The sequence below is a fragment of the Acomys russatus genome, chromosome 2 (genome assembly GCF_903995435.1).
Source record: "Acomys russatus chromosome 2, mAcoRus1.1, whole genome shotgun sequence".
NCBI classification, from domain to species: domain Eukaryota; kingdom Metazoa; phylum Chordata; class Mammalia; order Rodentia; family Muridae; genus Acomys; species Acomys russatus.
The window spans coordinates 42,293,808-42,306,555 of NC_067138.1; the positions used below are offsets into that span (position 1 = coordinate 42,293,808).

The following is a 12,748-nucleotide window of genomic DNA, read 5'->3' on the forward strand; positions in this document are numbered from 1 at the left end:
CAGAAATTTAAGAATGATAAACTCTCAGAAATTTCACTGACATTTTTAAATCAGGAGAAAAATGAAATAATGCAGAAAAACTATTTGAAATGTCAGTGACCAAAAAGTCATTAAAATAAAATCACAACATATGGATTTAAAGGCTTAAAATAATCCAGCAAAATAAGTATTTATAAAATGAAATCTATAACCACTGTACTCACACTGAAGGAAATTCTAAGAGTCAGCTCAGCATTTAGGCTGTTTCATTGGGTATTACTGTCTGCTTTTAAGCAACTCTATCCTAAGAAAAGCAAAGCAGAGATTTTAAAAGTATGTAGTCTGGCTTGAAAATGTGTATGTTTAAACTTGCAAGTTAAACATAAAAGATGTTTTATGAATCAGCAGGCCCTGAGCATGTCACAGGCCCAGGGATAAAAAAGCAGAAACACCAAAAGACCTTCCCTTGACAACACAATACAGCTTGTGGCACACCTCTTCTATAGAACTATACGGAGGTGTGTTTTCCCAAGAGCTCAAAAACTACAACAAAACTCAAGGAGCCTCCCACCTAGATTTCAATGAAAATCTGAGAAGACAGTAAATGTGTGATAGATATTGAAAGGATCCCTGTGGATGGTCTCCAAGTAATAGGTGAAGCTGTGAGAGCAAAGGCAGGCTTCAGTGGAAACCCATGAATGTTTAAAATGCCAGAAATGTGAAACATATGCCAAGGAAAGCTACCGTTAGAGGGCAGAGACTCCTCAATTCAGAAGGATGTTGGTTACAGCCATCAAGACCTTACGGAGTGAACTATCAAAGTCCAATGGTGGCCACTGACAACAGAAGAAAAGGCTAGATCCTCTATAGCTGAGTAACAGGAGGTTGTTAGTGTCCTGGTGTTTGTGCTGGGAACTGAGCTCACTGTTATGTCACATGTAGTAGCATGGAGAGTTTTGTGCAAGTTAGTTACTGAACCTAATAAATCTTAGGAAATAGAGCATCCAAAAATGATATTTTCCTTTCTGTATGGGAAATCAAAGGAGTTCCAAAGATAGGTAACTACTTAAATCATGAGACATTTGGATACATTCCTCTCATGGAAACAAACGTATTTTGGTACAGGGAACAACACATTAATAGGAAAAATGTATGATTTCATTCAGAAATGGGAGAAAAAATATTGTATTTAAAGTATGGTCTGTTTAGAGATGTTAAGTATCAAATCCTAAATAACCCCTGACAAATTATCTTTTCCTCTGACACATGAATTTGTGTTTGTTTATTCATTGTTACAGCCTTTACTCCTAAGAGAATTTAATTCAAATGACCAAAACAAAAGGAAGATTAACAAAACATGCTGAAGTCAACATTCCAACCTAAGTACACACAAACTGGGGTGACACTGGCATATGGGACAATTACTTAATCACCCAGAGCAATATTATTTTCCTAATTCTCAATATAAAATGAGCTTCAAAGTGTGTGGTGATCAAGTTATACTGAAATGAAAATCAATTGCTATTGCTTTCACATTCTGTCTTTCAAATATTTTTAATACTTTCTTTCCAATATACAATGTTAGTTAAAATTCATTATATGCATTACATTCTTGCTTGTCTTCATGCATATAAATTATTTGTAAATTAATTAAAACTTGCCATTATTTGACAAGTCAAATGTCATATATTTATAAGCACTTTCTACTGATGTCTGAATATGCCAGTGAGTCATGCCTTGTTTATATTGGTTGTGGAAAGCACCAATGCAACTTAAAAAGACACTAAATGGTGAGAGAACATACATACATACAAACATACATACATACATACATACATACATACATAGTTATTGATTCCTATGCTGTTCTTTGTACTTTGCCCCTCAAGTCCCTGAACTTATCAGCAAGCACTTATTACCTACAGGTATGGCATTGTCTTTTGATTTTTTAAAGACATTTTATGAAATACAGTATTTTGGTACATTTTACTGTTTGAACAAATTTAATGAAGCAAATGAACATTTCAAAGTAGCAGCAAGATGTATTTGATCATAAACATGTCTTTTTCTACCATTCTGTAGTTTGTTCCCTGTGTCTTTCAAAGAGTTTGTAGTATTCTTTCAACTTCAACTTTCCTGAATGAGAAATAATGAACAAAGTCCATGATACTAATTTGTTTCCTTGTATTTTTAATTTGACTCTTGAAAATGTGACTATTTTGTTTCCCATCTTCCTGTAGGAGCTGGAAAGAAAAACAAGTCAGCTTTTTAATGGGTCTGGGAATTTGAATTTTAAGTCATCACCCTTGCCTGACAAGTACTTTACCTACTAAGCCATCTTGCCAGTTACAAGGACTCATATTTTTAAGGCATACCTCATGCTCATTTTGAGAAAGCTTGTGTTTTCCTGTGAACTCTGTTTCTCCATAACGTATTCACCAGTGTGAAGTCAGTTAAATTATCACAGTCTAGAGACATGGATTAGCCATAAGCAGCATGTTCAAATATGCTCAACATCACATGTCTAATAGTTGGGCTGAACTCAAGTGCACATCACTAGGAAACAGTGAAGCTTCTGTGCACCTACCTGCCTGGTGACAGTAGCTCAAATGCAGCTGGTAGAAAGATGTTTATCTTACCCTATAAAAATGAGGGAGGTAAAGAAAGATAGATCTTAAAAAAAATCCTCTACGCTATCTAAGCCAAAGATTTACCTTTACAAATGAATTTCCAATGGGCAGGCTATCTAATGGAGTTATAATTAAAATTTCACATTAACTTTTTAAGTTCATAAATGGTAGAAAATAAAAAGTACAGCTAGTAAGATACTTATCTATATCCTGTCGGGAAAAGCAGTATTTTACCACCATTAAAAATCCTAAATATTAATAATACTAGAAGGAAGGGCTGTAATAGTGGGAAAAAGAATATTTTCAACATGATAGATGAAATGAGTATTCCTAGGAAAAGCCTACACAATTAAAATAAATTATTTGTATTACTCAGTTTATGAAATGCTAGATATGAATTTTCTAGGAAAAACACAAAATCATTCCATTTCTGTACAGCTGAAATTATAAATAAAGCATTTGATTTAAAGATATTACTTGTAGTAGCATTAGTGGATTAAACTCCTAGAATTCCAGTACTGGAGTGAAAGTCTTCCTTTTAGAAAACTTCTCACTCTACTGAGAAAAGTTTAAAGTATTTAAACAAATGTAGGTACGCTGGTTATCCACACACTGGAAAATTCAGTATTGAGAATGAAAAATTTTCTCAAGTTAATATATAAATAATAAAAGGTGGATCAAAATTTCTAATCTTCTATCCTGACAACTCCATAGTGTAAATGTACCACAGTTTCTTTATCCATTCTTCTACTGATGGACACTTAGGCTGTTTCCATGTTCTGGCTATTATTAATAAGGCCGCTATGATCACAGTTGAGCATATGTCCTTGTTGTGTGGTGGAGCATCTTCTGGGTATATTCCAAGGAGTGGAGTAGCTGAGTCTTGAGGAAACCCTATTCCCATTTTTCTGAGATAGCACCAGATAGATTTCTAAACTGGCTGTACTAGTTTGCATTCCCACCAGCAATGAAGGAATGTTCCTCTCTCTCCACATCCTCGCCAGCATGTGGTGTCACTTGATTTTTTTGTCTTAACCATTCTGATGGGTGTAAGATGGAATCTCAGAGTTGTTTGATTTGCATTTCTCTGATGACTAAAGATGTTGGGCATTTCTTTAGGTATTTCTCAGCTTTTCCAAAAGACTCCCTACTTTTTGCCCCATGTTTGGCTATGGGTCTCTGCATCTATTTGGATCTGTGGCTGGGTGTAGCCTCTCAAAGGACAGCTTTGCTAGGCTCGTTAGTAGTGTCGGGCATTGGCTCTCTCCCATTGGGAGGGTCTCATGTTGGGCAAGGCACTGGTTGGACATTTCCTCAATCTCTGCTCTATCTTTATTCCTGCACATTTTGTAGGCAGGATAAATTTTGACTCTAAATTTTTGTGGGGGAATTGGTGTTCTCCTCCAACAGAACCAACTAACTAGGGCACAGAGGGGCTTGCTGAGATTGAAGCACCAATCAAGGACCATGGCTAGACTAGAGCTAGGCCTCCCACACAGATGTAGCAGATGGGCAGCTCAGGGTTCATGTGGGGAGTGGGGATGTCTCTGACATGGACTCTGCTGCCTGTTTTTTGATCACTCCACCTTGGTGGGGCTGCCTTGCCAGGCCACAAGGGGAAATGATAGGCTCAGTCTTGATTTTCTGAGAAACAGGGGAGGGGGAAGGAGGGAAGAGAGATGGAGGTGGGACTGGAAAGAGAGGAGGAAGGAGCTATGATTGGGATGTAAAGTGAATAATTAATTAAAAACAAGTTAATTCAATCAACATATCCTTCCAGGTATAGTTACTGCACTAAGGAGTGCATGGTCAGCTGCCATGTGACTGCTGTGCATTTTCCTCTTCGTCTAAAGAGCATATTTGTTTAGACTCTTTGTTATATGCAGGAACATTTCTCTTCATCAGAGAGGGCGACAAATTGTCAGTCTTTCAAACACATGAAAAAAGTAAAACAGGTTTCATATGCATCTAACCTGCATTGTGGTTCTTATGCTTTCATTGTATTACTATTTTGCCACAAGCTGTTTCAATGAGGAGCCTTAATACCACTGCTCTCACATTTGCAATTATTACCCATCTTCTCCATTTTGAATTGTGAAGACCCGTGATTCTTTTAAACAAAGCTTCAAAGATGTAACAAAATTTACATCACAAATTATTAAAAATACACAAAGTATTTCAAGATAAGCAACCAGAACAGTGTCTTGAATAACTAATAAAAGTGACAGAATTGAAATTGGATCTAGCTGTCCATGCAGGACTCTGGTTGTCTTCAGTTTTTTTTTTTTTTTTAATAGATATTGTCACTTGCTTGGAGTTGGCTTGCTGCTTAGCAACGTTCTTTCCACATTTCTTTCTGCTGGTGACACAGCCTTCCTGTCATTAATGAGAGTGCTCACCAGTGGACAAGTGGCTATCTGCATTCAGCAATCAGTGCTCAGCAGAAAGCAGATCCTAAATAGCATTGATCACAACATTCGCTGTGTCAAAACCTGCTGTCCTGACATGTCACGCCACTGCGAAAAATAATTACATCGGCACCCACTGCACAGTCATTAGCGGAGTTGTGTGGTCCTCTGACAGAGGCATTTTTATGACTGTTTATGGAAGTTTTGCCTGAATACTTCACATTAAAATCATATTTTCTTATAGTATTTTCACATGCCCCTCCTGAGATACCCTTGCTTAGAAACGAAAGCCACTTGAAATAACACCAGTTCACTCTATGAAAACTCACAATAAGTAGTTACTTCAAGTTCTGAAAGAAACTTCATTAAAAATAATAAGTATAACATCAGTGTAGGTGCAAGGGTCATTCTAGAAGGCCTGCTGGGGATGGAGATTTGGAGAGTTAAGCCTTTCTAAATAAGAAAGTAAATGCACAAAAAATAAATTAGTCACTTGTGACAATTGCACTGCCCCTCAAAAATAATACTACTTGCCTATTACTGAGCAAACTGCTGCTCTAGTCAGTTAATTCCAAATGAGCTTTCCACATGAAATGATTGGTTGTGCGTGGTGAGGTACACTAATCCTATTTAGTTCACCTCTTATCTCACAGAGTGCTACTTATCTGTAGGGCAAACAGTTCCCTGGAGCCAGCAGCAACTAAGGAGTTATACAAAGACCTCTTCCTGGGCATTAGAAGAAGCAGGGACCTTGCTAATGTGAGCAGCCACAGAACATGTGACAAGCATGCACTTGGAATTTTGAAAAAGGGATTTCTCATTAATGAGAAACCTGAATTTCTATAAAATCTAGACTTTTGTATGAGATAGAGGCAAGAGATACAGAGATCAAAGTCTCCCAAGGTCTATACTATATCTGACCACTGCTCCTGTCCTTCTGGCTTTAATGAAAGAACTGATGAAAACTTCCTTCCTTCCTTCTTCCATGAACTGACTTGTACAAAGGAACAAAACACCTTTGGCAGAGCCTGATGGTATTCCGAAGCAAAACTGGGGTTCCCTTCACAGGAGACAGGCAGGAAATCCCAAGGTGGTTCTAGAGCAAGCCTGGGGAGCAGTAAGCACAGAGGAAAGCCTGAAGGCTGGACCAGCAGGGACTTATTTTAGTGGGGAGCAGGACACGCTTGGACATTTGGACATGCTTGGTAGTCCTGAGAGACTTTTATACTTTATATGAACAGTTTTGGTGTAAATTAATTCTAGATAGGAAAATCAGTAAATGGAAAAGTCAAGGACAGTTTTATCTCTAGAAAAAACAAAAGGCTATATAAGAAAAGGGACATGTAAGCTACCTAAGATATTTGTGACCAATATTTGATTGGTAAAAATAGGAGATACTATTGAACACATATAACCCAGAACTATAAAGAAGCATAAAAGGGGAGGCGGAGTAAGACACGAGATTTGAGGGGTGTAGAGATTTCTTTTAATGTAAATATATAAATTAAACCTACAGAGACTATCTGCAAGGAGGAAACTAAGTGTAAAGAGTGCCAGAAACTCCTATCCCTTCCTATTTAATTTCTCAGCCACCATTTCTACAGCTGTGGTGGACTTTGCAGCCCCAGCCACACTGCCCCACCTCACTTATTCCTAGGTGTGGCAACATGGCTAAGTTCTAAAGGGAATTTTCTGTGTCACCCAGCAAGTACAGCCAGGGCACTTTCTTATTTTTCTTACCATAAGCTGGAAATAAAATGGATCATTAGCTGTGAAGAACATGCTTATCAGAGCTACTGTGTTTTGTCATAGTGCAGATCTTCATAACTTCCTTGGACTCTTCATCCATTGCGTGAAAGAGAAATAAAGTTCCATCTTACATAATCCACCTTTATTTGAAACATGTATTAAGGCATACCTTATCAAAACTGCCACAGACAAATCTAGATTTTCATTTAGACATGAACATATAAGCAAGCAGAATAAGTAGATAAGAGTTCACGGACCTGTTTTCTGAGATACTGTTCCTAGATGAGCAAACAGCACTAACAGACCTTTTTCCTGCTTCAAACTCCATACTAGTTTTATAATTTAGGCCATGAACATGTATGAGCTTATAAAATTTTAATAAAAATAAAATTTTAATTGTAAAATAAAAGAAAACATTAAATTTTAAGTATACTCAAGTATTAAAATTATACAATTTGATAGTGAAATCATATAAATTAAATTGTAAATAACAAACTGCTAAATAAGATCCTGTAATGCATAAAAATAGTCTATTACTTCTGACAACAGGACAAGCATTCATATTTCTATAAATAGCACTAGCAATACTCTGCATCCATGAATAGAATCAAAATACTGTAACCACTTTGAATTCAAAACAGGTTTATAAGACAAAAACTATCTGCAAGCTTAAGAAGGAAGAACAAAAGAAAATGGTGTATCGTATAAACCAAAGGGACACTTGATTTCCATGTACTTTATGCAAAATTTGGAATTTTACATTTTTTCCAAGCCTTTATTAGACAGCCAAGACTGAGAAATCTATAAAATATCTGGTTGTTTCTTAAGAATTTTAAAACTAGCTGGGGAGATGGCTCAGTGTGTATAGTGCTTGCTGGCAAGCATGAACAACTAGGTTGAAGCTAAGCATGGCAGCACACACCTGTAACTGCAGAACACTGGGAACACTGGCTAATTAGAGATAGGCAGGCCCCATAGGGTTCCTAATTCTCCAGTCTAGCTGAAATGGTTAGTTTGAAGCTCAGTGAAAAGCTCTATATCAAAATAAATACATAAGGTAGAGAAAAATATAGAAGGATATCCAACAGCTAGGCTCAGTGTGCGCACACATGGGCAAGCACAACCACATACACCACACACACACACACACACACACACACACACACACACACACACACAAGTGAGTATAAATGCACATGCAAAATTAAATTTTAAAAATTTCAAGACTATTGAAGAATATTTTACTTTGTGGTTTTTTTGTTTTCAATTTTGCTTATCAATGACCCAGAAGTCAAATTCAGGAAGATAGACTTGCATAGCTAGCACCTTTACTGATGAGCCATTTTGCTTGCCCTAAAGACTGTTCAGTTTTAATGTTTATGTGTCACGTTCTCCAAACAGTACCATCAAACCAAAACTTGAAGCAATGTAAATACTCTTACAGCTGCCAGAGTGTATCTGCTTCAACATGAATATTTTAAATCCCATTCAATCACTAAACTTTGTGAGTTTCCATGGTTACTAGTATTAAACCCAGCAGCCATAAAATCTTTAGCAAGCAGCTTTTTAAAAAGATAGTGCCTTTAAAGCACTTATTTTACAGTTTTTAAGAACATTTGTGTTGACTACCTGGGCTGGCGTTGTTGTGTGATAGTAATACTCAGACTCCAACAGATATGTGCAATCTTAAAAATGATGCACAGAAACTGTTGAAAATGAATATTAAAATTCATCTTTTATTTTTACTTCCTTATATGTATATGTATACATCTGTCATAGAACATACAAAAGAAAAAATACGGAACCCATAATAGGAGAGTTCTTCATTGCTAGATTCCAATCTTTTCATTCTGTAAAAGTTCAAGAATTTCTCCTTTAATTTGATTTCTCAAAGTAAAAGTACACACTTAAAAAAAAAAAAAGAAACTTCAGGACTGGTCAGATGACTTAGCAACTAAAATGCTTGCTATTGGGTCTGATGCCATGAATCCTAGGAACCTACACTGTCAGAGAGAATTGACTTTCATTATGTTGTCTTTTGATCTGCACATGCATGCTAGGTCTTGCATACCCACATATGAAGACACCATACACGTAGTAGGTAGGTAGGTAGATGATAGATAGAAAGATAGATAGATGATAGATAGATAGATAGATAGATGTAAAAACATAATTATGCTAGGAAACTATTAAATTAAGCTATAAAATAATGTCATTTTTTACAGAAACATTTTCTTCTAATGACCCTATTTTATTCAAATAATACTAAGGATTTCTTTTTTTTTTCCCCCTTGGTGCAAGGCCTTTATTCAAAAATACTAAACAAATATTATTGCCAATATCTGCCTCATCAATTTTATAAGGACAAAAACAGGGAGAGTCACTTATCATATTATTTGTACACGTTGTTCTTGTAATGTTGCGTTAATGCTAGTTTTATTTTTTATTTTTTTTTGTCAGAGAACAAATTAACTTTATTGAACTTTAGCATGTCCCAAAATTCTCACTTTTTGTGCTCAATATTTATTTATTTATTTATTTATTTTTATTTTATTATTTTATTTTATTTTAACCCATATTTATTGAAAAATAAAATAATTCATATTATATCTCATTTTCTATCCCATCCCATGCATCCTCCCATTCCTCCCTCCCTTCCACTTTCACCCCAATCCCCCTTCCCTATGACTGTGATTGAGGGGGACCTCCTCCCCCTGAATATGGTGCTAGGGTATCAAGTCTCTTCTTGGTAGTCTGCTATCCTTCCTCTGAGTGCCATTGGGCCTCCCCAACAAAGGGACATGGCCAAATATGGGGCACCAGAGATCCTGTGAAAGTCAGTCCCCAGTCTCCACTTAACTGTGGAGAATGTTCTGTCCCTTGGCTAGATCTGGGTAGGGGTTTGATGATGACTGCATGTTTTGTCCTTGGTTGGTGTCTTAGATCAAGCAGAACCCCTGGGCTAAGATCCACCCATCATAATGTTCCTCTTGTAGGTTTCTAGGACCCTCTGGATCCACCTACTTCCCTATCCCCTATATTTTTCTCACCTAGAGTCTCAATAGGATGTTCTCACCTCTATCCCACTTTCCTGGTAGGTGCAGACTTTCATGGGACCTGCCCCTTGGGCTAGTGTCCAGTTATAAGTGAGTATATACCATTTGAGTCTCTCTGCTTCTGGGTTAGCTCACTCATTATGATCATTTCTAGTTCAATCCATTTGTCCACAAATTTCGGGAATTCCTTGTTTTTAATAGCTGAGTAGTATTCCATATACTAAGGATTTCTAATAAAACTGTTTCAGAACTTTTTTCATTTCTTCCTTGGCCTTGCTCACACAGGATACCTAGTTCTGATAACTTTAGTTGGCTTTTAGATTTTTCCCTATGGCACTTAAATACCACTGGATTTCAAAATATTATTGCTGTTCTGTTGTTGGTGTGATCCATACTCTTTGAATTTTATCACCTTCCTTTCCAAGTGCATCATAGTTTATAATCTTCACACTGGTCTGCCTCTTCATTTTCAAACACATTTTTACATTGTAACCTATAAAAATTTGGAGCCACACAAAAAATTTTCAATTTTTTTCTGATGTTACAATATTGGTTTTCATTAATAAATTTTGAAAACTGTTCACAACTAAGGGATAAAGAATATCCTTAGTATAGTTGCCTACTTGCCATTTTCTGAACTTGTCTTTTTCCCTAAATGATCCTGCATTGTCTTCTACTTTGTATAAATCAATCTAAAACTATATTTAAGTAGAATCTACATTTCAAGATGTAGTCAGTCCAACTTCAAAAGTCTCCATAATCTTTCACATCTCAAAACAGTCTAAAAGTCTAAAGTTCAAAGTCTCTATTGAGACTCAAAGAAATCTGTTAATTGTAGCCTCTGTAAAAATCAAAAGGCAAATTACAAATGGCTAGTACACAGTGCCACAGAATATATATTACTATTACAAAATGGAGAAATGAGGGCATAATAGGAAAATGCTAAACTTTTAAAGCAAAACTGAAGTGAAACTAAGAAAGGCAAACTGAGTTCTGTAGCTTCAGGTATGACGCCAAAGGGTTAGATGGCTTCACCCTCCCATTTTACTGCCTGTGACACACTTTTCTTGCTTATACTTGTTTCTAGTTCTCTAGTTCTTTTTGGTATGGCTCTAGCACCTCTAATATATTGGGGTCTCCAACTCAACACAGACTTCACTTCCACAGCTTTCACACACTGGCCTCTCAGGACCTTCGTGCAAGCACTTCACTGCTACACTTGTAGGCTCAAGAGCTCCCCTTAACTGCAGAGGAATATTTTCTCACTTGTTCTTCATTACTCTAAAGCCAAAACTATGTGGACATGTCCAGTACCTATTCAGGTCAGCTGTCCCTTACAACCTTGATTCACATTTAATTCATGCTTCATTTGTGGTTGCTCTTTTTAAAAGCAGAAAATTAATTGGGTCTTCTCATAACTTGTAAGCTTAACTGAATAAGGTCTTGTAGACCTTATTAGAATAGAGAGTCTCTGAAATTTCTTAAATTTTTAAACACAGGCCTTGGCTCCAGTATAAATTTCCTGGTGCTCTTTTTCTCTTTAAATTGGACATTTTTTTTTTTTTGTCCACTTGCTGTTTTTCATTGTGTACCTGCAATAGAGTCAATATTAGTCTATCTTAAAATCTCCTCCAGCAAAAAGACTAGTCCATTCCTTTTCAATTTAGCCTCAGAGAAATTCTTAGAACAATGGCAGAAAGCGGCTACATTCCTTGCTAAAACATCACAAGAATAATCTAGCCAATGGACAACTCATTCTCCATGGTTGTGAGGGGAGTGCCTCTGTTATGAACTCTAGTGTCCCCAATTTGATCACTTCCCTTTGGAGGGGAGGCCCATGGAGCACACAGGGGAAGGGCAAACAGGCTATCTGGATGAGACCTGATAGACTGTGGTCATACGGTGGGAGAGGAGGTCCTCTTCTGTCAGAGGTCTAGGGGAGGGGAATAGGGTGAAAGAGTGTGGGAGGGTGGCAATGGGAAGATACAAGGGAGGGCATAACATTTGGCATATAATCTGAATAAATTATAATACATTAAAAATAAAAAATAATAAATTAAAATTAAAAAAAAAAGAATAATCTCCAGCTCAGATGCCAATTTGTTCGCTCTTAAGCCACACCTCCACAGGCCACAGGCCACTTGGTACTACTTGCTTCCAAGCTCTTATTAGGATGGATTCCTATGCTCTGCTTACAACATTCAACCAACCTCTTTCCTAAGTCCCAAGGTCTTCTGCATTCCTCCAAAAACGAGCATGTTCAGTCCTGGACACATTTCCTGGGCTTCTGTACCAGTTACTTTTCATGGTTGTGATAAAGCATCATGATTAAGACAACTTATAAAACAAAGTATTTAATGGAATTTATGGTTGCACAGGGTTAGGGTACCGTGAGCTCAAAGCAGAGACATGGCAAGAAGAAGAGCTGAGAGCTCACATATTGATCTGCAGACAGGAGGCAATGAACGCAAATAAGGAACGATATGAGTTTGATTGATAGCTCAAAGACTACCTCTATGACACACTTCTTCAACAAAGTCATGCCTCCCTACCTTTCCTGAACAGCTCCACTGGCTGTGAACCAAGTATTTATATATTTGAACCTATAGGGGTCATTATTATTGAAACTCCACAAAATCATGGATTTTGCTAATGTTTTAAATCAGTATGTATTAATAAGTATTTTTAAGTCAATTAAACTTCAATAGGATATCATCTCACCAGTTAGCATGACTACTTTCAAAAAGTGAAAGTAACAAGTGTTGATGAAAATGTAGAGGAAAGGGAAGTTTTAAAGGGTTGGTGAAAATACAAAGATAACACAACCTTTATGGAGTTTTCTCGAAAAGATTAAAAATAAAATCACCATTTAATCTAGCCAACCACTATCCAAAGGATATGAAATCACCTTATCTGACAGAAATAT

The 12,748-nt window shown here is 36.8% G+C and overlaps 1 protein-coding gene across 1 annotated transcript in view; it reads right to left on the reverse strand.

The window, feature by feature from the left end:
* The window catches only part of Cnbd1 (cyclic nucleotide binding domain containing 1), a 332,377-nt gene that overhangs the window by 235,861 nt on the left and 83,768 nt on the right, over positions 1 to 12,748 (reverse strand). The gene's annotated exons all lie outside the window — the stretch shown is intronic.